Source organism: Thamnophis elegans, chromosome 6 (assembly GCF_009769535.1).
Source record: "Thamnophis elegans isolate rThaEle1 chromosome 6, rThaEle1.pri, whole genome shotgun sequence".
NCBI classification, from domain to species: domain Eukaryota; kingdom Metazoa; phylum Chordata; class Lepidosauria; order Squamata; family Colubridae; genus Thamnophis; species Thamnophis elegans.
Genome location: NC_045546.1, coordinates 82,155,771 through 82,174,787, shown reverse-complemented (window position 1 = coordinate 82,174,787; position 19,017 = coordinate 82,155,771). Strand labels below are relative to the sequence as shown.

The 19,017-nt window shown below is 40.8% G+C and overlaps 1 long non-coding RNA gene across 1 annotated transcript; it reads left to right on the top strand.

The window, feature by feature from the left end:
• Positions 1 to 293: 293 nt before the first annotated feature.
• LOC116510624 lies at positions 294 to 605 on the top strand. The gene is made up of 2 exons (XR_004255659.1): positions 294 to 356; positions 461 to 605. It is a non-coding gene; the product is annotated as an uncharacterized LOC116510624 (long non-coding RNA).
• Positions 606 to 19,017: the final 18,412 nt, after the last annotated feature.

Below are 19,017 nucleotides of genomic sequence, written 5' to 3'. Positions count from 1 at the left end.
AAAAGTATTTACATTTAAAAGTGGATAATAACATTATGGTCCAAAGATTTGTTAAAGGTATGTCCAGATAATTGGTACAAGATGGTACTATACTGTAGCCAATTTTTTTTCTATGGACATTGCAGGCAGCACAGAACTTTGCCACTGCATACGTGGTAAGAGAAAGGAAAAAAGAAAGAAAGAAAGAAAGGAAAGAAAGAAAGAAAGAAAGAAAGAAGAAGGAAGGAAGAGGAAAGAAAGGAAGAAAGAAGAAAGAAAGAAAGAAAGAAAGAAGAAAGAACGAGAAAGAAAGGAAGAAAGAAAGAAAGAACGAAAGAAAGAAAGCTGTTCATGAAGAGTTTTACATGCCTCTGGAAGTAAGTTTCCAAATGACACAACCACAGGTATTACTCAACAGTGTCCTAATTGTGCAAGCAAGATACTCCTTGTTTGCAAAAGATAACTTTTGTGTGTTTTACAGAGGGGCACAGCTGAAATGACTCCTTTCTTACGTCCCTGCCACAAACCTAGCCAAGTATCTAACATTGCTGATACTACGTTTGCTGATACCAAAAGAACTATCTTGTTCAACCATTGCAAAATTGATTTATGAATGGGGCCCAACTGGTATAAAAACACACCCTCAGCACACAACGAAGGGAATGGGAGCCATGTGACGAAGCAAACATCTAATCACTTGGTCATGAAGAGCGAGTTCAGGAATTCTGAAAGGTGAGGAAATTTCTCCTCAGTCTGTTTGCAATCAACTCATCATTCCAGAGACCAGCCCAATAACTCTTCCAGGCTTCACCTCTGGCATTGCCAGTCATAAACAGTTTGAAAAAGCAGCATTTTAAATCAGCTTCTAAACCGGCTGGCGCAGAAAAGTGAATAAAATGTAATGTAAACAAAGATACTTTTCTCAAACCTTACAGGGGAAAAGGCTCAAAAAAATATAAGTCTGCCAAGGAAAAATTTCTGTGTCACCACTTCTTCTTTTTTTCAATATATTTTTATTATTTTTACATTAAAAAAAACGCAGTACCGCAAAGTCGGAATGACTATACATTCACATTATATACAGCTAGTCACAACGATTGACAGTTAGCCTACTTAATACATTATCAATCCTTCTGTCCAATCACAGTATATACAGTTTGTCCCAGTCTTGTCACCTTGTCTTATACCAGTCATAAAAATCTATTCCAGACTTCAAAATATTCTGATTCCCCTTGATTTTCAAGTTCAAGAGTGAGCCTATCTGCTTCCTCACAGGCCAACACTTTTCTGATTATATCTAGCTCTGATGGTGTATTTTCTTTTTTCCAACATTGTGCATAAGTTATGCGCACCGCAGTTAGTTCATGAATAATTAAATAAAGTGTATCTTTCTTAAACCCCTCCGGTATTATACCTAGGAGAAAAATTTCTGGTTTAAACAAGATTTGGTCTCCCACCATTTGTTCTAACCATGATTGAATCATTTCCCAATATTTTTTGCCTCATTGCACGTCCACCACATATGATAAAAAGTGCCTGGTGTTTTTTTACACTTCCAACAATTTGGGGCCAGATTTTTAGACATTTTGGAGAGCCATGCTGGGGGGAGATGCCATCTGTAGGACATCTTATAAAGGTTTTCTTTATACGCCGTAGCCATTGTTCGTTTCCGATTAAGTATCGAAAGTTTTTTTCCACTTCTGATGGATCTGGTGGCAGCAAGTTAGGTCTCAAACTACTAGAGTTTTAGCTATACTTGAACTCTACTGGGCAGGGCAGGTGGGAGCGAGATTGGCAGCTAATATCCCTGGTATCACATCAATCACCTGGCTGCTACCTAAATACAACATGAGCTGACATTTCAAAAGACTATCTTATAGCAATAGCAATAGCAGTTAGACTTATATACCGCTTCATAGGGCTTTCAGCCCTCTCTAAGCAGTTTTACAGAGTCAGCATATTGTCCCCAACAACAATCCGGGTCCTCATTTCACCCACCTCGGAAGGATGGAAGGCTGAGTCAACCCTGAGCCGGTGAGATTTGAACAGCTGAACTGCAGAACTGCAGTCAGCTGAAGTAGCTGCAGTGCTGCATTTAACCACTGCGCCACCTCGGCTCATATCTTATGTATTATAAGATAGAGGCAATGTATAAATAAGGCAAGGTGGACAAGCCACAAAACATGGTAAGGTAAATGTTCCCCTCGCACATATGCGCTAGTCATTCGTGACTCTAGGGAGTGGTGTTCATCTCTGTTTCAAAGCCAAAGAGCCAGCACTGTCCAAAGACATCTCCATGGTCATGTGGATATGGCATAACTAAATGCTAAAGACACATAGATGCTGTTACCTTCCCACCAAAGGTGGTTCCTATTTTTCTACTTGCATTTTTACATGCTTTCAAACTGCTAGGTTAGCAGAAGCTGGGACAAGTTGTGGGAGCTCACTCCGTTACGCGACGCTAGGGGATTCAAACCACCGAACTGCCGACCTTTCTGATCGACAAGCTCAGAGTCTTAGTCACTAAGCCACCGCGTCCCTCATAAACAATACCTAATTATTGGTGCCACTAGCTTATTTAACAAGTCTAAGACATTGTTCCAAATTTCCTTTTTTGTCTTATTATAACATATACAGAAATTCCTTTAGACATAACAGGCTAAGTAACAATACAGTAGGGACCTCTAAAGGTATGCGTTCAAATAAAAATTGAGCTAGGTAACACTCTACAGATAATAACCTCAGGAGATTCCCTTAAATAACCCCGTGCTTTCTCTGCACCAGATTGTATCTGTGATCAATCAGCATAGAAGGAATTTGACAGAAACAGAATCTGCTCAAAAGCATCCATCATAATTACCTACCATATGAAAACATTCTGAAGCTGGCATTCCAGAGTCGTTGCCAGTGGCAGCAAATGTAGCCTGAAGACTTGCCCTAATTAAACAAAGCTATTTTTTTTTTCAAGGAAGACTTCTGCTATTTATAAGATAAGGTATTCCTTGCAATTCACAGGTCTGCAAAAAAATAATAATAATTTGAGAGCTGTTTTGGTTATTCCATGTAATCTTTATGTTTTTTGGTCCACTGAATCCGAAAATGACCTCCGTTTTGTGATAGGACATCACGTTTCCTGACAATTTAGGTAACTATGTTAAATAAGGGAATACCTCAAAATTAATGGAAATAGACTTATAAAATTAAAGTTTGATTACAATATTTTCATGAAAATCCTTTTTTGAACTGAAATGGGCTCACCTACACACACTAAACTCGATTCTTCTTCCTTGTGAGGCTCCTCTTGGTGCATTTACACTTGTGAGTAGCATCTGGAATGTCTCTCTGAAGCATCCAACAGTAGTCTGCCATCATTGTAATGCTCCATTTCCCCTGGTATCTCCTTTCCATCTCTTTAATGTCTTTGTGGAATCGTTCACTTTATTCCTCACTCACAGCTCCCAAATTTTCAGGAAAGTAGTCAAGGTGGGACTGGAGGAAATGCACTTTCAAACTCATCAGGCAACCTAAAGCTTGAAATGCTTTCAGCATTCTTCCGACGATCTTTTTTGTAGTGAGGATCTAAAAATTTCTGTACAACTTCTTTAAATGCAATGCACCCTTCTTTTTGAGGATCCGTTATGGTATTGACAAACTCTTGATCAACTATAAAAATAAAATTAAAAAAAAAAGATAAATTTGAAGACAATTTTGCATGTTGTGGCAAATCATGACATCTAGGAGTTTTTTCAATATTTTATTTGTTTTCAGCACGCCAAAATACATGGAAATTAGATGAAAATAATCAAACAGCTTTTTAGTCGCAGACCTGTGTTATGTATTGGAGCAGAGTTAAACATGTTGTGTTTCACATTACTTAATGCCTCATACCCAGAGTTTTGGCTTACTCATATGGTACCAGGTAGTGAAATAAAAAGCCAGAATAGTAATATTTGGGTTATAATGGAAGCTTAATTACCTCCACTAGACCGATTAGATCCCACAGATTAGGCCTCCTCTGAATTCCATCCGCCGGCCAGTGTCGACTGGCGACTACCCGGAGGAGAGCCTTCTCTGTGGCTGCTCCGACCCTCTGGAACGAACTCCCCGTGGAGATTCGAACCCTCACCCCCCTCCAGGCCTTCCGCAAAGCCCTTAAAACCTGGCTGTTCCGACAGGCCTGGGGCTAAAGAGCTGTTGCCCCCCCGTCTCGAATGGTATGACTGTTGTGTGTTTTTAAATTATGTATTGTTATGTTTCGTCTTTTTATTTTTGTTTGTATCCCCCTCCCTTGGTTTGAGTTGTGAGCCGCCCTGAGTCCCCTCCGGGGAAAAGGGCAGCATATAAATAAAATAAACATTCAAACATACATTAATATAATAGTAAACAGGAACCAGATAACCCTTGTAACTCTATTTTTTAATTGCATAAACATAAGGAATAATAAGAAAAAAAATTAAACAAGACATACGTAAGTAAAAACATTATGAAGAGGAATTCTTGGTAACAAATTCTTTCTTCCCTTCCCTCCTTTTTTCCAGCCACTAACCACTACTTACATATTTGTGCTATGCTTTGAACATTAATAATTCATTTAAAAAAAGAGATTTCTGCTTATTGTATATCTATTTGACTCATTTCATCTGTTATTTTCAATTCATCTGTAAACTTTTCCTTCAAATTGTGTTACAAGTGTATAAAGTAACTTGCCATATGATATCTTCATGGTATTGGACCTGGGTACTTGAGAGACCGCCTGCTACCAATTACCTCCCATAGACCCGTTAGATCACACAGGGTTGGCCTCCTCCGGGTTCCGTCTACCAGCCAATGCCATCTGGCTACCACCCGGGGTAGGGCCTTCTCTGTAGCAGCTCCGGCCCTTTGGAATGAACTCCCCACGGAGATTCGGACCCTCACCTCTCTCCAGGCCTTCCGGAAATAGCAATAGCAATATAGCAATAGCAGTAGACTTATATACCGCTTCATAGGGCTTTCAGCCCTCTCTAAGCGGTTTACAGAGAGTCAGCATATTGCCCCCAACAATCTGGGTCCTCATTTTTACCCACCTCGGAAGGATGGAAGGCTGAGTCAACCCTGAGCCGGTGAGAGCTGAACTGCTGATCTAGCAGTAGCCTGCAGTGCTGCATTTAACCACTGCGCCACCTCGGCTCTTACAGGTTTTGACTGCTTTTCCTTTCTTTGACGGAAAGCCGTCAAAACCTAGCTGTGCCGGCAGGCCTGGGGTTGATGAGTTCCCCTCCCCTCTCGACTTGTATGGCTGCATGACTCTTGTGTATTTTAATTACGTGTATTGTGTTTGTATCCCCTTTTCCCCTTTTGAGTTGTTCACCGCCCTGAGTCCCTCCCGGAGAAGGGCGGCATACAAATAAACTAAATCTTAATCTTAATATCTTGTATATAAAAGAGCATTCCTGCTTAAATTTGGTTAAATTTCTATTATGAATATATACAGTTACTATCGCCATTATTTTTTTATTCTCCAATTTGGATCTCTCCCAATCTTTCATCAACAGCTAGTTTGGTGTAATGATTAAGCATCAGGCTCGATATAAGGACATCCTGAAATTTAGTCCCACTTGGGGAGAAAAATAGCTGAGTGACCTTGGGCCAGTCACTCTCTCTCAGCCCTCAGAAGCAGGTAATGGCAAATCACTTCTGAAAAACTGTAGGAGCTTATCCAGAGACTCTTAAGAATCAGACACGATTGAAAGGAAGGAAGAAACATTTTGTATCGTTGACAAAAGTTTCACTTTTCCAATGTTGTGTCACATTCATTCTTCTCATTGTCAGTGTGTATCTTAATATCTTGTGATACTTTTCGTTTATGTTTCCTGAAATTATCCCAAATAAAACTATTTGTCATCTTTTTTTTTCAAGATCCCTCCTTCTTTCTTAAGGTCTTCTTTTAATTCTTCATCTCTTTGTCAATACATTAACCATGCTAACTTCCCGTCTTCATTAAGCAATTTTTGCAGTGTCTTTAAACTGATTTTTTTAGTTGAAAAATCCTTGTAATGTGAGTTTCAGCTTCAGTTTGACCATATATATGTTGACCAAAGTTACAATCATTTAAAATAATGAAGAAATCTGTTTTTCTTTGGCCAAAAACTGCAACTCATTTACAAAGTAGACTTCAATTGACCAAGTCCTTGTTTATATTGCTATCGAGGGGGAAAATCACCCAGCATGGTTGAGATGGATGGTCACCTGTTCTGACCCCCCTCGTTCCATACCAAAGCACTCCAAGCCAAAGATACTTTACGGAATTTATTAATAGACAGACAGGTCCTTGGCAGCAATCCAGCACAGATAAGCCTTGGCAGCAATCCAGCCTGCCAAGCTCACAATACTGTTCTCCAACATCAGTTAATGCTTTGACTTCTGCAAAAGGGGCGTGTGCACAAGCATTCCTTTTATAGCCTGGAGAGTAGCCTAATTACCACCAGCTGAGTGCAATTACCTCCTGTAACTGCATAATTGTTCCTTACACCTATTAGCTCTCCGGTGCCAGGCATCCAGGAACAACTCCCTTGGCTCCTCCCCACTGCTGACGTCCGGATCACACTCCCTTGTTTCCTCCCCACTGGTCCAAGGCTCAGGCACCTCCTGGTGGCCAACCAGCCTCTCTGCGCCCTGCTCGGAGTCGGAACCCTGTCCAGGGTCCTCCACATCCTCCAGAGCCGACTCATAGGGCTCCTCGCTGTCGGAGTCTGGTGGCAGCTCCAACGGCTCCTGCTGGGCCACAACAGTCACCTATGATTTCAAACACCAATTGCCCAATAGACCATATTTAGGTATGTAGATCAGCTGTCAAAGTAAGACAAAATACCTTTTTCTGGAAAGTACACTCATTTCATCCTTCTCATCCTCACCATCATCTGTTGGTTTTTTTTTGGGGGGGGGGGGGTGGCTTCTTTAAACAGTTTGGAAAAGTGTGGGATTGTGACTTTATCATATGACTGAGGTTCTTCCTTCTAGATGAGGTACATTTTTTCCTTTTCCTTGCATTTTCTAGAATGCCGAATAGTTCAGGAGAATCCTGATTGGATCATCTACATTTCGTGAAGCACGATCACCACTCCATTCTACTATATTCTAATTCGTAATTCGTAATTTAACGAGCTTATATGCCGCCCAACCCCGGAGGACTCCGTGCGGCTTACAAATACGAGATAAAATAAAAATAACAAATAGGGAAGGGAAGGGAAACAGTTTAAAAAACACAACATACATTCGGCTTAGCTGGGGGTTGGATCTGATTTATAGATCAACAGCCCCAGGCCTGCCGGAACAGCCAGGTTTTCATGGCTTTTTGGAAGGCCGTGAGAGTGGGAAGGGTCCGAATTTCTGCGGGCAGATCATTCCACAGAGCCGGAGCAGCTACAGAAAAGGCTCTCCCGTGAGTGGTCACCAGCCGGCATTGTCCAGTCGAGGGCACCCAGAGGAGGCCTAGCCTGTGTGTTCTTATCGGCCATTGGGAGGTATGCAGCAGGAGGCGGTCCCTCAGATATCCAGGTCCAAGGCCATGTAGGGCTTTAAAGGTAATCACCAGCACTTTGTACCGCGCCCGGAGACCAATAGGGAGCCAGTGCAGCTCGCGGAGGATAGGTGTAACATGGGTGTACCAAGGTACACCCGATATCGCTCGCACGGCTGCATTCTGGACCAACTGTAGTCTCTGAATACTCTTCAAGGGCAGCCCCTGTGTCAGACACAGAGCAATAGCAATGGCACTTAGACTTACGTCGTGTTCCATGGTGTTTTACAGCACTCTGTGAGGGGTTTACAGTGTCAGTTTATTGCCCCCAACAATCTGGGTCCTCATTTTACTAACCTTGGAAGACGGAAGACTGATTCTACCCTGAGCTGGTCAGGATCAAATTCCTAGCTGTGGATAAAGTTAGCCTGAAATGCTAACCACTATACCATCAGCAGGGGTAAAATAAAGACTTACAAAACTCTGCCTGGCCAGAAAAAAAACATCTACCAAGAAGGTATGAATAAGAAGCTCTCTGTAGTGAACATATATAAACAAGCTATAGGATTCTAGATTTGTTTTATTTTATTTTTGTATCAAATGCTTGTCCTAAGAAATGAGATTTGAGTGTGGCAGGAAAAACCTTAGAAAAAGACTTTATCACTCTGACAAAAATCCAAATTCTAACTCTTTTTAAAAAAAAATGAAGCTGAGAAGGATAGGCAGAAGGAAAGTTCTGGAAGCAATATTAAATCTGCAATAATAATAGCACTAAAATAACTTGGCTTCTCCATCTGCCCTAAATTAAATAAAGAAAACTTGAGGTAAACAGCAGTGGATTTATGTAGAAACAACTGGGAGCTCTGGTCTAATACTTTGAAGAAATTTTCTGGCCGCCCGGGATATTGGTATTCTAGCAAAATATAAAATAGTTCTACATGCCTAAAATCTGGTCAGTATCCACCCCTATTTTAGAATGAAAAAGTACCCTAATTTCTTGGGAAGAATGAGCATTCAAAACTCATTCAATCTATCTCTTGCCAAAGGTTCTCCATTATCTTTCAAGTTTCAGCAAATCAAGTAGAATATTAAATCTGATTTATAACTAAACATAGCTTCTAGCAGTTACTGTCCATTCTTAATCCGAAAGCAATTCTAGAGATTTGTATCATCATCTTAAGGGCTTCTGTTTCTTTTTTCTTTCTTTTATACCCATCTGTCATAGCATTAACTTCATATCTGATATCCATCCTACATAGTATTAACTTCATATCCAGAGACCTATTCATTTCATATTGTTTTAGTGTGCAGTAAGGCCAGCTGGCTAAGAAATATAAACTATGCCAATAATACCTAAGGAATCTAAAATATGCCCTAGGATAGGGGTTTTCAAACTTCTTCAGACCATCCAAACTGTTGCTTTTAAAAAAAACAACCCAAAACTGATCAAGACCCAGAACTCTAGCAACAGAACATTGTCTGCATTTGAATTCCTTTTTGATTATTTTATTTTGGCCTTAGTCTCGCACAGATCCCCATCAAGATATCATAAAATCCTAAGGTTCCTTGGAAGGTGTGTTTTTTTAAAAAGAAAAAAAACTTTCCTAGTGATGAGTCCTGGGTTCGGCTCCAAGTGGGGAAAAAGACACTGGAGACATGGATGCTGCTTGGAAAGATGGTTTATTGGTGGACAGGACCACGTGGCTTGAGCCCTGAACAGAAAAGGTGATCACATGCTTCAATGTTGGTGGAGAAGAAGAGAAGGGCTGAGGGAGGGGCTTGCTAGGCTTTTTATAACCTGTTCAGTCCCACCTCTCTGTTTCCTGTGTAAGAAATGTATTCTGATTGGTTGTCAGACTCCCATAGGGCCATGCAGGGGCAACTCTCTGGGCTGTATTTAGAATCCAGGTTTGGTTGAGTCCTCAGATGCCATGTGGTCAGTTGGGGCCAATATTATCATGCTTTCCTGTAGCTGAAGTGGAGAAGTCTTTATTATGTAAAGTGGACTAGCTTGGCCTTCTTAATGGCCCATTAACAAAATGAGGATGGGCAGGAAGCTACAGGCAGCTATTCTGTCTTTTAAAACACGTTTCTTTCTTTTCACATCCAGAGAAATATTCTGCCTTTTCAATATTTCCTAGGATATTTCATTTTTCTGGGAGAGGGCTGGGTGATAACTTCCCACACTAGTGAGTTACGAAACTTGTTCAGCCTGCTATGTTGAGAATAAGGAAGTTTCTAGTGGAACCATTTGAATTGTCAGGTGAGAACATTCTAGCTTCACTGTTATTTGGATTTTACTTGTGGCATTCCTGGGTTTCTATAGAAACTCTGAAACTAGTTTCATGCTATACTCTTCCTCTTTCCTTTGAATAAAGCATGATACTTCACCTCAAGAAACAGCCAAGAAAAATATGTTGGCTGTCCCCTTTGTTTTTTAATTCTCATTCAAGGGTGGAACTTCCCTCCTCTCTCTGCTCCTATCAGTTTCGATTACAATAGCCTTAAGGCATTGCAAGTCCACTTTCCATTCCCAGTGGCTCTCCTTACAACCTACTTCAAATCTACATGGAACAAGATTTGAACTTTTAAGTGCTGGTGTTCTGGTACGAGTTTGTCCTACTTTTACAGTAACCCACCTCTAACTGGTTAAAAAATCAGGAGCAAAGTATTAAAAAAACACCCTAGACTTTCATTAAGCCATTAATATTGCCACCAAACACTTGGGACCACATATTTTTCACAGTGCAATTTAACAAATGCTTGCTCTGGTAGGATATTAGCTCCCAAAGATGCTAACATCAATCAACTTGTATGAAAAGCTTTTCTTAAAAAACATGCACTAGGAACAGCTTCATTTTGTTCCATCCCATCCTTATTCTCATTCCCAAAATCTTGGGAAGCAGTTTGAAGCCAAGCTGTAATTATCTCTATTCTACTAATGCAGAGTGCTGAGAACAAGGAGCAAAACTCCTTGCTCCACCCTGAGCTGTGGCAATAAAAATCCCCTCACCTCCACTCCACAGGAGGAAAGGAAGGCAAGATAAGGAAAGCAGCCAGGAGCAGCTTAAGTCTCACAGGTTGATCTTTCTTTAGAGAAAGTGACCAGATCCTTGTGTCTCCAAATGTTCAATCCTGAACCTTCCGGCTGATTTACTGAAGTGGTATTAGCCTGCAAGAAAATATTTGCCTTCTGCAACGTGCAGTTTAAGAATGGAGGAGGAAGTCACAGTTCTGTTTAATGAGGAAGCAAAACTGTGGCATCTTTTCTCTTTCCCTCTAAGGGGAAAAAACCCCCTATCAACAGCACTTTTGAGTGTCTGCAGCTGAGCCAGAAATAAACAAGCACAGTTTTCCCACCGTGCAGATGCTGTAGGCGCATAGAAATCCCGAAATCATCTCAACTGGACCGTTGTATGGAAATTCCCAGATTTCACTTGTGATTTTTTCTTTCTTTCTTTTTTTTTTATCTCCCTAAGCAATTTGGTTTTGTCTATTTTTTTTTCCAATAATAGATTTATTTTCATCTGATTTCTGGAAGAAGCATTATTATTACTGGGTATATAATACTGTGAAATCACAGCTGCCAGTTTTTTAGCTGGTGTTAGCTTTCATCTGCATCAAATCCTTCCCAGAAAACTAGGATGCTGTAATGTGTTGGCATTGTGCGTACGTATGTGGATATGCAGACAAAGCAATGTGGCTTTTTGTAAATGACAGATGGAAATTTTGTCCATGTGCAGATTTTCAAATTGCCGTCCAAGATTTTTGGCATGGTGATAACCACTGGAATCACCACAGCCAGTTTATGCCATCATCATTGAGTTCCGATTTTTAGATCTTGACATGTTGTGATCTACTCCAATTCTTTTTTTTCCTATTCTACAATCCCTGATGTTGCCACTTCAATTATCTACACTTTCCTCTTTTCAATCACCATTAAATCTGGTGTTTTTTGTGCCATGACTTTGTGTTCAGAAATCCCATGATATTTTGATGTTTCAAAAGTTTTATTTCTTTGAAGGCAAACATTTCATCATTCCTCAATCAGTAAAACATCGAAGTACAATTTCTTGTATATCAAAATAATTCTAGTTTACCACCAAATTCTTGTCTAGCCTAATATATACCCCTCCTCCCCTCCACCCTCTCCCCCAACCCCCCCTCCATAAATCCCATGATATTTTAACCTGCTAGTTTTTTTTTACTACTTTTTCAACTACATGTTTTCACCAATTTTTCATTATCGGTGATAATTTTTGCAGATGTTCCCGTGAATCATTTTGGTGACTATATTATGTTGTTCATTATAATCAATTTGTGCAATCTTCTTACACAAGTATATGAGTTACTACGTATTCCTTCTACTTTTTTACATAATCTGCACTTCGTATCACTTGATAATTCTGATCTTGATTTCATTAGTTCAAAGAGCCTGCTCTTGAGCAGCCAAAATCAAGTCTTCAGTTTCTTTTTATAATGTTCCAGTTGTAAGATTTTGCCAGGTTTTATCTTTATTTACCTTCTGCCTCAGAGGTGGGTTCCTACCGGTTCGCACCAGTTCATTAGAACTGGTTTGTCAAATCTACCGAACCAGTTAGAAGAGGTTCCACCAGTGGACCCGGAAAGCAGGCCACACCTACAGAAGAGATTCCAACATTTTTTGAAACCCACCACTGTTCTGCCTACATCTTTTGTAGAAATTGATCATATAATGCTATTCCTTGCTAGCATCCTCTTCATGTTTTTATTACATTATTCTGATATTCATATTATATTTCCTGTACATTCATTAAATTCCAAGTTTTAATTTGCACCAATGCTTGTTCTTGGCTGTCTTTCACGTAATCAACCAATCTGTGTTGTGGAAGTTTTGCTTCCATTTCTGTGGGGCAAGTACAGATAGTCCTCAATTTACAACTGGTTGCTTATAGCAGTCATTCAAAGTTACAATGGATGCCAAAGGTACTTTGAGCCGAGGTGGCGCAGTGGTTAAATGCAGCACTGCAGGCTACTTCAGCTGACTGCAGTTCTGCAATTCGGCTGTTCAAATCTCACTGGCTCAGGGTTGACTCAGCCTTCCATCCTTCCGAGGTGGGTGAAATGAGGACCCGGATTGTTGTTGGGGGCAATATGCTGACTCTGTAAACCGCTTAGAGAGGGCTGAAAGCCCTATGAAGCGGTATATAAGTCTAACTGCTATTGCTATTGCTATTACTTAAGACCCCACCCACCCACCACCTCTGCACTCAGCAAACAACCCTCATTCATAGTCTTTTAAAGTCATTTGCAGCATCCCACAGTTGTGTAGCTGTGGTTTATGACATTTTTGCCAGAAACCAGTTTTTATTTCTGGCTTCTGGCAAAAACAGCCCATTGTGGACAATGGATTTGTTTAACAACCATGGTGATTTCCTTAAAGACTGCTGCAAAAGAATGTATAATTGATGACTCATTTAATAACCGGCGTGATTTACAACAATAATGGGCTCAGTTAACAATGGTAGGTCAAGGACTACCTGTATATCAATCAACATCGCAATGGAAAGGTAATGCATAGTGAATATTCATTAATTTTATTGGTTTTTGGTCCAAATTGCCCAGTTTAGTTTTGGTCCAAACTGTCCATTATTCTTATTATGTTTTTTATTATTTGCCAAAGGCAATTTTGTAAAGTTAAAAGTGGTAATCCTGAGCCAACGGCTTCCAAACAGCTGTTTAAGAAGGCCTATTATCTTTCTATCTGGAACTTTAAGAGTTTCTTCTTTACCTGAATATCAGCTGGGAGCAGAGGAGCGAGACAAATGATATCTAAGAAAATTCTGCAATTTGAAACAGGAGCCGGACAATACAAACGCAGTTTTCTTTTTTAAAAAAATTGCTTATATATCATAAGCAGATAGTCAGACAATGTGAAGGTGAAGGGATTTTTTTCCCCTTCCGAATCAGTTTCAAAATTGCAAGGTGTCAGGGCTGTTGATCTCGCCAATTTTTCTCAATGTTACTTGAGAAGGTTGCAATCCTATTATCCTGTTTTTCAGGAATTTCTGGATTGGTTTGTGCCTAGACATATATAATATTGCACAGTAAAAACAGTTTTTAATCTGAATTATGTGTAAGGGAAAAGATGCTTCTCCTGATGGGTTTCTATTGCCATGGTCCTTGGTTCTCTCGGAGCTTGATAGTTTTCTTGCAAACATTTCATTACCAAACTAGATAACATCATCATCATGTTAGTAGGGAGTGGTGGCTTGCCCTGGCAGTGTTGGTGGGAGTGGTCTTGGTAGTTCCTTGATTGCACTGTCATTTACTGTTAGCTTATTTGTATAAGTTGATAGTTCCCAGATTGGGGTATTGTATTTCTTGATTATTGGTCTATAATTAATCTTGGTGTTGGTGGTGAAGAGCCGAGGTGGCGCAGTGGTTAAATGCAGCACTGCAGGCTACTTCAGCTGACTGTTATCTGCAGTTCAGCGGTTCTAATCTCACCGGCTCAAGGTTGACTCAGCCTTCCATCCTTCCGAGGTGGGTGAAATGAGGACCCGGACTGTGGGGGTGATATGCTGACTCTGTAAACCGCTTAGAGAGGGCTGAAAGCCCTATGAAGCGGTAGTTTGGAGTTTGGAGTTTATTCAATTTGTAGGCCGCCCTATTCCCCGAAGGCTGAACAAAGCCAAGGGAGGGGAAATTACAAAAAGTAAGACAAAGACACTCAGACAATACGAACAATTTAAAAGCACAACAGACACAGCAAATTCGAGTAGGGGGGGGGGAACTCAACCCCAGGCTTGCTGGGACAGCCAGGTCTTCACGGCCGTCCGGAAGGCCCGAAGGGTGGAGAGGGTCCTAATCTCCACGGGGATCTCGTTCCAAAGGGCCGGGGCAGCCACAGAGAAGGCCCTCCTCCGAGTAGTCGCCAGCCGACATTGGCTGGCAGATGGAATGCGGAGCAGGCCTAATCTGTGGGATCGAATGGGTCTGTGGGAGGTAATCGGCAGAAGGCGGTCTCTCAAGTACAGTAGCTATTGCTATTGTTGATCTTTGCTCATCTGGGTGTTCATTGCTGGTGGGATGGTCTTTTTTATTTCCATTTTGGCTTTTTGAATGGTATGTAGATGTTGTTTATCTCTATGTGCCTGTTGATAGCTGATTTTTTTTTTTCTGAGCCCCTAACTGGGAATAACCAGCATTGAATTTAGGGAAACTTCTGAATAAGTATACTCCTTCCAAGTAGGAGATTTTGAACACATGCCCTGCTTTGCTTCTGAATGAACATGGATGTGTGCCTGAGAACAGTAGGGGAAAGAAAAAGATGGCTCCTTGATACAACTTGTATTGAAATAGCTATATCTGTTGTATTGAAATAACTATGTCTCCCTTTCTGAAGTGGCAGATATGTACAAGAGAGGCCCTTGATTTCAACATACAGCATGTATTATATTCCCTAATCTGTCTGCTGGCATTACTAACAACACTTGCAACTAGCAGGCAGTGTAGCCATGACAACTCATCGCCAACACTCCTTTTTTCTTCTCTTTTGTTTCATTGTTACGATGGAGAGGAAAAAAAATTCCCCAGGAAGTTGCTCTGACAAGATGTTTGCTGATATAGTCATGCACATCCACTCCACGTTAGATACCACTCTGACAAAATCTAATGAATTGTCTGGGCAATATCTTGCAAAACTGTCTGGGGCTTTTTTCAGCTTGCAGAGGTTGAGGAAGTGGCTTTAGCCTTTCTGCAATATGGGGTCAGCTGTAGGCAGGCTGATCTATCCCCTGTCTGGCTTCTTTGAACTTCCAGGAAAGCAACTGGATTTGAGAGACGGTCAATGCCTCATTAGTGGATAGGTGAGCTGCTTCAGGAGCATAATAATCACCTGATCAGTAGGTTTCTGGGATTGATTAAAGGACTGCCTTTAATGAAGCAGTGAGCGGTTTGATATCTGTGAATCTCCAAGCTGAACCAACCGTTCTATGCATTTGTCCTGGGAGGCAATGCTGAAGGTCCCTTCTCACCTGAGGTTAAATGGAAGAGTTCCAAAGGTAGATTTCTTGGTGTTAGTCCCCATATTTTGGAGTTACATATCCCCAGTGGTGGGTTTCAAAAATTGAAAGGCATCTTTGGTTTGCGTTAAAACAACATCAACACACGCAATGATCTGATTGCACCACAAACGCAGGAGTCATCCTTACCTTTCACAGAGGCACTGAGTTTTATAAATATGAGCATGATAGTGTAGAATAATCATATCCAAGGACCAGGGGAGGGTTTCAAAAATTGTTCGAACCTACTCTGTGGGTGTGGCCTCCTTTGTGGGAGTGGCGTGCTGCCCATGTGACCAGATGGGAGTGGCTTGCCGCACATGTGACCAGATATGAAGATGCCGATGACACTTGTCAGAACCACCTTAAATTACTTCACACACAGCACTGGCATGCATAAGAATATGATGTAAACTTGTTTTTTAAAAGGCATCTTTGGTTTGCGTTAAAACAACTTCAACACAAGCAATGTTCTGATTGCACCACAAACGCAGTAGTCATCCTTAACTTTCACAGAGGCACTGAGTTTTATAAATAGGAGCATGATAGCATAGAATAATCATATCCAAGGACCAGTGGTGGGTTTCCAAAAAGTTTGGAACCTCTTCTGTAGGTGTGGCCTGCTTTCCGGGTCCACTGGTGGAACCTCTTCTAACCGGTTCGGTAGATTTGACGAACCGGTTCTACTGAATAGGTGCAAACTGGTAGGAACCCACCTCTTCATATCCCCCAAAATTTCATTGGTACCCACCCAATCTATCCAAAAACTTTAAAAACACCTTTAATGGCAGGCCTATTCGGGATTATGGGTTTGAAGGCATCAGGCTGAGTTGCAACCTTACCAAATGGTAGTTATTTCCTGGGGTTCAGAAAGGGGTCTTAATCTGAACTCTATCAAGAGATGCAAGGAATTGAATTATGGATTTTTCCTGGCAAAATATGCCTGCTTTCTTGCTCTGCATCTGATTTCCCACTTGCTGACCAAAATTGGGGATGATGAACATTGTCCAAATGAACTTTATTCCGGCCTTTTATAAGCAGCTTGTGATACCACACTCTGTAAATTGGAAGTGTTGGCTCCAGCTGACATCTTGACGCTTGGAATGGGTGATTTCTTCTGCACAAACCTGGACTGATGTATTCATTGAAACATGCACAGATAGCCCATTTACATATGCATTCATTATGTGCATCTTAATATGCATCGGGACCTTCTGTTCTCAGTTAAACAATTGATGCACAAACAACATGGGCATCAGTAGTTTAATAAGGTTGACATGCTTTAGATGGATATTTTGCTTCTCCTCTTTTAAACTTTCCATGCAAAATAACATTTCTGTTATACTGTCAATATTATAAGGTTTAGATGCTGTGACGCTAGTTTTGTCTAATATACAGTACTGTAGATTGTTAAGCTTATATTATGCTAGCATGGTGAAACAGCTGGTGTCTTGGTGTAGAATCTTTATTTACCAACCTTTTGTGAGAGAAAGAAAATCTATCAGTCTGGGATTAAATTCTCCTATAGGAACAGAACAGGTTTGAGAGGAAAGGCTGGGTAGGAAAATTCAGGACTGAAGATCATAGGAATTATTGAGGGGAAAAAATGATAAATCAAAGGAATTTGCAAGCTTGGGAGTGAATTTAAATAAGGGAGCCTACACTTTTAAAAAATGGGATGGAAATGATACAATGAACAGATATGTAGGTGAATGAGTCCTGCATTTTTACTAAAATTGTTCGGTGGATGATTGAAGTAACCTGTTGTGTTCAGCATTAAATCAAACCTAATCTGAATATTTCTGCAGAAAGTAATGAGAAATTGTGGTACTTTGACATTAGTGGCACAATTTCTGGGGACTACAGGAGTTTGTGACCACTCCCCAGTCTTAAATGTCAGGGGAAATCTTCAAAATACAATCTAAAAAAAACCCACATACATCATTGATTTGAATTTACTAACCAACCCATTACAAGCTTCTTAGAAGAACTTTTCTCAGATGTTTTGAACATAAATGAGGTAAATACTTCTGCACATAATGTCCTTTCGTTATGCAGAAAGAAGTGGTTTCTTAGTTTTGAAAAAACCATTAGAGGCACGATTTCTTTAAGCCCTGAAATTTGAATTGTGCAGAGTATTTTTATTTTTATTATTTGTACACCAACTGCTTTGCCCAGAAGTGCATGAAACAAACAGCACATGTAGCATAGATTGTTCAGCAGTCAGTGGTGTCCAGAAAGAAGGGATTTTCCATGGCATTTTTGCACTGTTCATCATAGCAAGTTGCCAAGTTTCTGCACTAGATCTGCCTAATCAGCATAGCTACTTCTTTAAAAAGAGTTTTAGCCATTATTGCACAGACTTGCTTTGTGATGATCACAGCTCCCTGCCAGTGTGCATTATCCTAACAGCTGCTTTTTCCCTAGCAACTTGTAATGACTAAGTTAAAAATTCTAAATTCTAATTTGAAACAGTCATTAGAAAGTCTTGAATGTTGACTCCAGCAGCACAGGTTTCTTAAAGGACATGAAAATAGACCATGCCAAGCAAAACAAAACACCCAGACCAGAGTTTTTGATTTAATATAATGAAAATAGGGGGGAAAAAGTAATACCATAATTGGGAAAAAAAAGATTTTAGGAAAGACTTCATTAGTAAGAAAGGGGCAAAGTGTCTCACGTGGCTTTCCTGCACCAAAAATTGATCTATTGACATCAAAAAATCAATATAAAATTAATTTCCAGTGGTACATTCATGATACATCAGTCCTCTTGGGAGATGTGGGGGAAGCCGTGATTTGATATCTATAGGCTGCCAGGGAAAAATAAGCTCAGACTCAACCCAAAACTGCTTAGTCAGCAAGTATACACCCACACTACACCTATCCTCCGCGAGCTACACTGGCTTCCCATTGGTCTCCGAGCACGATTCAAGGTGCTGGTTATCACCTTTAAAGCCCTACATGGCCTAGGACCCGGATATCTATGAGACCATCTTCTGTCGCATACCTCCCTAAGACCAATAAGATCGCACAGGATGGGCCTTCTCCAGGTGCCATCAGCTGGACAATGCCGGCTGGCGACACCTCGGAGTAGGGCCTTCTCTGTTGCCGCTCCGGCCCTATGGAACGAGCTATCCCCAGAGATCCGGACCCTACCCACTCTCATGGCCTTCCGAAAAGCTATCAAAACCTGGCTTTCCCGGCAGGCCTGGGGCTGTTGACCTCTTGATTGAGGTCCAGCCCCACTTAGACTGGGTGCATGTTGTGTTTCTTTTAATTTGTTGTGTCTTTTAATCCTTTTTAATATTTCTTATTCCTGTAAGCCGCCCGGAGTCCTCCGGGATTGGGCGGCCTATAAATTCAATAAATGGAATGGAATGGAAGTCTCTTTTGTTACACCAGATTCTCCTCTAAGTGAAATCCATAAATTAATTCGAGTGAAAGTTGTCAGGGTATTTCACGACTTGGTATTTTAAGTCACGTGTGAAAAGTA